Raw genomic sequence first — 6,308 nt, forward strand, 5'->3', positions numbered from 1 at the left:
CTCACCTCCATCCAAGACCCAAAGCAAACAGTCCATATCTGACAGGGGTTCACTTATACATCCTCCAATTTGGTCTACTGTATCCGTTGCTCCCGATGTGTATCGATGAGACCAAACACGGACTCAGGGACAATTTTGTGCAGCATTAGTGCTCTGTACGCAATAATTGACAACACCTTCCGGCCGCTAACTTTTGTAACTCCCCCTCCCACTCCCTTGATGACATGTTCATCCTGGGCCTCCTCCAGTGTCACAATGACGCCACATGCAAACTGGAGGAGCAACACCTCATATTCCGCCTTGGGAGCCTACATCTCAATGGCCTCAATACAGAATTCATCAGTTTTAAAATCTCCCCACCCTGGCCTCATCCCATGTCCCAACCTGCCTCTCAACCCCGCCTCCTTGACCTGACACAACCTGTCCACCTTCTCTCCCATCTATCCACCCCACCCTTTTCACTGACCCAGCCCTACCACTCCCTACCTGCATCCATCTATCACCATCCCAACTACCTTTCCCCATCCCCACTCCTCCTCCCTCCATTTTCTTCCTTCCTCCCTTCCCCCTCCCCATTTCTGAAGAAGGGTCCCAACACAAAACATCAACTTTCCTGCTATTTTGAAGCTGCCTGGCCTGCTGTGTTCCTCCAGCTCCACATTTTGTTGTCTCTGACTCCAGCATCTGCAGTTCTTGCTGTCTCTTTATTGAATATTACTATGAACAGTAGATGGTAAATGAGGAAAGACATGTTGTGTGAAATCCTGTAGACCTAGACCAAATTTGACGTAATCTGATATTATTATGAATGGCTTCTTTTGCACATGTTCAGTAGCTACATTTAGAATAAAAGGCACAATTTACTTTAATTTAAATCTTCCCTTAAACTCTTTTGTGGAGCCCTTTTTTGCTAATAATCTTTAACCAAGAATATTTGATTCTTTTACTCCACTTAACCTGTCCCCCCTTAATCCTAACAAATCTCTTTTGCTCAAAAGATCAATCTGTCTTCATTGTTCTCATTGAGGATATGTAGGAACGTATGCATTTTCTTGTCATTTCTTTGGAAGTCCAACAAATTGGGGTAATGGAATGTCAGCTTCTGATAACATCTGGTTTCTGTGCTGTGACCAACATGAAGACCTGAATGTAGTAACAGTGAAGCCCAATCAAGGAAATAAAAACTGTTTAAAAAGTGAATATAGCAGGACCCGAATAATCACATTGTCTTTCAAAGCCAACACAAGAAGAATTCTTGCTGTCCTTTCTAGCTGCTTTGGTCACTGATCTAGGGACGAATGTGATAGATCAATAAAAAGACAAAGTGTTTCTGTTTGGAGCCAACTCAATAAAGACTCCCTCATCACTTTCAGGCTGGGCTTCTTTTCTTTCAATAGACAATCATATCATGTTGACGCTTGGTGAGCTGCAGTAAGGGCAACTCAGGGGCTTTATGAGAATTGTACCATCATAGACATGAGAAAACACTGCCAACGCAGGACCAATGGGAAATTCTTGTGTGATACATTGATTTGCAAGGCTACAGGCAAAGAAACCTCCTTCCTGAGATGGCCTTTGTCTGTTAGAAGTGAGAGAAATGGTGATTACTTTTTAACTGTAGCAAAGAGAGTTTCAGGACATTGTTTGCTCTGATCTTGTAGCTCTGAAGAATTCTGTGAATAAGAGGTTATCTCCTTAATCGGTATGTCTGTGTGTTGTGTCACTTCGATGAGAATACTGGTTTTCTGAGAGACAGGTTTTGTATACACTGCTGCCATTGTTTCATGATTGGTTTGTCCTTTAACCTCAATCTGACATCTATACAGATTGACAATTTCTACAGGCAAGGAGATAGTCCATAACTCACAGCAAATATGTGTCCCAGTGAGGAAGAAGGATTCTAGGAGGAGAAAAAATGACCATAATTAACCAAAGATGCTAATAATAGTATCAAATTAAAAGAAAGAAAACATATAATGTGAGAAAGATAAATGCTAAACCAGAGGACAGGGAAAGTTATAAAAGATTTTAAAGTTTTAAAAACAAAAGATGATCAAAAAAAGTGAAGAGAGATAAATTGAACTATGAGAACATGTTTGTAAGTAATATAAAAATGACCAGTAAAAGGTTCTTTAAATACATAAAAATAAAAAATGAGGCCAAAGTGACCAGAGACCCCGGAGAGAATGAAACTGGGGAAACAAAATGGAGAATCAGGAAATGTAACGGAGTTGAATAAACATTTTGCGTTAGTCATTATGGTAGTGGGCACTAATAATATTCCAAAATACTGAATAATCCAGAAACCCAAGGTTTGAGGGGTCGGGGGTGGGAAATTACTACAACAATCATTACTAGAGAAATAAAAAGTAGGAAGAATAATGGAGTTAAAGGCTGCTGAGTCTCCTGGATATCTTGGGATATATCCTAGGATTTTGAAGAAAGTAAGTAGAGAGATAATGGAGGTAATAACCTTGCAACAGTCATTTGATCTGCAAAAGCCCCAGTGAGTTGTGAGCTATTATAAACTATTCAAAAAGGGAAGGAAATAAAAACAGTTAACTTTCCGTCAGTTTGCTTGACATCTACCAAAATGCTGGAGCCTATTTAAAGAATGTAACAGCAAAACTTTTCGAAATACATGATAAAACAAGTAGAGTCAGCATGGCTTCATGTGGGGGAAATAATGCCTGATGATTTTGTCACATTTCTTTGAGGACGCAACAACGGGGAACCAGTAGATGTGATATATTTGTAATTCCAAAAGCCATTCAATAAGGTACTGCACACAAGGCTACTTAAAAAAAAAATAGGAGCCATGATGTTCAGGGTAGTACATTGGCATGAATCAAGGATTAGCTAACTAATAAAAGTCAGAGAGTTGGGATAAAGGTAGTATTTTCAGGATGCCACCCTTTAACTGGAACAATGCCAAAGGAATCAGTGCTGGGCCCATAATTATTTACAGTATATGTTCATGGCTTAGGTGATAGAAGTGAATGTGCAAAGTTTACAGTTGACAAAAAATAGGTGTGAAGGCAAGTAGTGAGGATAATCAAGGAGTCCACAGAGGAAAATAGATGTCATCTATTAAGCAATTGGGCAAAACCTTGCAGAGTGTAGCATGTGGAAATTTGAGGCTATGCATTTTGGCAAGAAGAATAGAGGAGCTGAATATTGCTTAAGTAGAGAACGACTGCAAAAAAACTGTAGCCCAGAGGTGATTGTGGGTACTAAAGCATGAATTAAGAATAGCTTGCATCCAAGTTCAGCAAATAATAGGAAAAGCAAATGAAATGTTAACCTTTATTGCAAAATGAATAGAATTTAAAAATAAGGAGCATTTGGTAAAACTACACAAGGCACTAATCAGGCCATAACTAGAATACTGTGAACAGTGTTGATCCCCTTGTCTAAGCAAAGCTACACTGACATTGGAGGCAGTCAGACAAACCTCACTAGGTTGATTTCAAGTATGGAGGGAATTTCTATGAGAAGGTGTTGATGAAGTTGGGATTGTAATCATTGGATTTTGGAGGAATGAGAGGTGACTTTATTGAAAGATATAAGATTCCTAAGAGGCTTGACAGAGTAGATGCCAAGACTCTTTGTTTTCCTTTGTGGGAGAATCTAGGACTGGGAAGCATCAGTAGGAAGTATTGAGTTGCCCATTTAAGATAGCAATGAGGAAGATTTTTATTCTGTCAGAGAAGAGTCAATCTGTGGAATTCTTCACTGTAGAGGGCAGTTTAGATTAGATCACTAAATATATTCAAGGCTGATACAGACAGATCTTATATCAGTAAGGGAATCAAGAGTTATAATGATAAGGCTAGAAATTAGGGAGAATGATCAGATCAGTCTCATTGAAGGGCAGAGCATAAGCATTGTGCTGAATGGTCTAATTCTGTTCCTTCATCTTATGTATATTAATGTGATCCATTTTAGACCCAAGAATTCTTTTTCTTTGGAAGGAATCTTATTACTTACTTCAAGTTTACTCATTCTTGTTGGGCCTTTTCTGAGGATTGAGGTGTTTCTTGAAGCACTCCACTCTCATATAAATGTTTTGTGTGCTTGATTGAAAATGTGTTACCATACCAAAGCTTCTGCCTGTGCAGATGTGATCGCATTCTCTCTGACTGAATCTTCAGTGGTATGCAATTTGATCTATAGTTCTGAAAACTGTTAATTCCATGGTTGAAGATCTCTTTCCAATTCATAATTCTGATATCTCTGATTCTATGACCTCTTTACTGACTCTGGAAAGTTTTGAAACTTCACTTGTTTTTATTAGTAATTAAACTAATGCAAAGTTACTTTCTTGCTTCCGAGCAGTGGTCTGATTTTTTTAGTCCAGGAGGAACTTGCCATCAAACTGACTGCAGTTGCTGTATCTTCTTGACAGCTTCTGTGTAATAAGTAGGGAAATTTATTTCTCACCTTCTTCAAGAGTGGACTGATTACCCTCAAAAGAAAAGCGCATTTTCAGAAGTGTCAGTTGAATGCAAAAGCATAGGCAGGTTGGAAATTTCTGATTTGGTTAAATTAATGACTTGTGGGCTAACTCACTTCTCTGTAATTATATTCTGAATCAGCAAGCTGCTATCTGGATTGCCTCCTGGTGATTGACATTTGCCTCAGTTAGACAAAATTACAGTCTGCCCGTTTCCATGGGTCTGGGCACAGTTGCCTATTATGGTAACAAGGCATCTCAACTCTTGCTGTGGTGGGTCAGAAGCATTCAACCTCTTGAGAAAAGTTTCTCAGTGTTGTATCTGAGAAGTGGTGGGATCCATCTCCAGCTCTTCCAAACATATCATCCTGGTTCAGCCTTCCTCCATGGCACTATTCAACGTGAAAGGGTACAGGCTGCTTTTTACAGTGGAATCAGTGGTGAGTAATCTCTCACCACCCTCTGGGAGCACATTCTCACCCAGGTAGGTGATTGGCCATTAGATGTTGCTGGTTAAAATGTTCTCACAATAATCAGCCTACAGCAAGTTATTTGTGGCATGTGGCAGATATGGCAAGATGGCAACACAGTTTGGACGACAACAAAGGTGAAAATCAGAGAAGTGAGTTGTACTGGCTTTTCATTGCTAATCTATTCAAATGTTTTGAATTCTCCTCACCTCTGGGATCATGCAAAAGCAGCCACTGTAGTGGGATGGCAGCACACTCCCAGCGCCCATTGTAATCAAATTCTTCTTAGTATATATAAGCTGTCAATTGTGAAGTGTGGCCCGTGTAAATTTCTCATTATCCATTTGGACACGCATATCAGCACATGTAGAGTGTACTGTAATGTTTACGGAAACAGTTTTACCTTAATGCTGCTAATGCCTTGAATCAGTGTCAAATTAATGCACATTGGTTGTGTAAACTAGCAAGCATTTAATAATTAATCAATGCCAACAATGTTTTCATTTATTGTGAATGTTGTAACTATTTTAAAAGCTTATGCACTGACAAAGTTTTGAAATCCAATCAGACCTAAATAATATCACATAAATAAGGCAAGAGTAAAATTTTGCATGTCAATGGAATCTGAACAATCACTGGTTACAAGAATGTAAAAATAGAAATAGCAAAATTCATATGCATGGGTAACTGTAGCCTCATGGCGAACAGTTAAATTTGGAAAAGCATGATGGGAAGTTATGCTAATTTTACATAAACTCCAGGTGAGCTTGCTGTGAAAGGAAGAAGCAAAATCAGACTGTTGACTGAGGTAAATGACTGATGCTAAAGGTTATTTGACCCTTGCAGTCACAAATAGGGATTAAATACGACTAATGAGAGGAACCATGGATACAGATATCTCCTGTTTATGTGACTCTTGGATAAATGAGAACTATGAAGGTCTTGTGGAAGACTTGGAGAAAACATGTAAAAGATAGCACTTTAGGGGCATGACAACAACAGATTGAGCGATAACTCGAGACCAGCCATCATGAAGTGAAGATCCTGAGTTCAAAATTCCGAGAAGAGTGCAGCTTGTCAGTGTGAATCAAGCATTTCATTGCGCATGGGTGGTATCTAGTTTCCAGTCTAACTGTTTGACAATGCATTGATTGTGTGCTTTCTAAGAACTAAGAATCCATGACAATGTGGAAGTTTTATGAGATTGTAATTTGACTATCTGTGTCCTTTTTCTGTCACAAAATTCGAGACCCAAGTGGAAAGAAGGTCAAAAGCACTATCAAGCAAAAGTCAGTGCAATTCCATTTACAGGGGTCTGTGTGTCAATAATATATAAACAAAGCTGAATAATTTTGTTAGCAAGTAGTTCATCAACTATATAT

Source organism: Stegostoma tigrinum, chromosome 13 (assembly GCF_030684315.1).
Source record: "Stegostoma tigrinum isolate sSteTig4 chromosome 13, sSteTig4.hap1, whole genome shotgun sequence".
In the NCBI taxonomy this organism is placed as follows: Eukaryota; Metazoa; Chordata; class Chondrichthyes; order Orectolobiformes; family Stegostomatidae; genus Stegostoma; species Stegostoma tigrinum.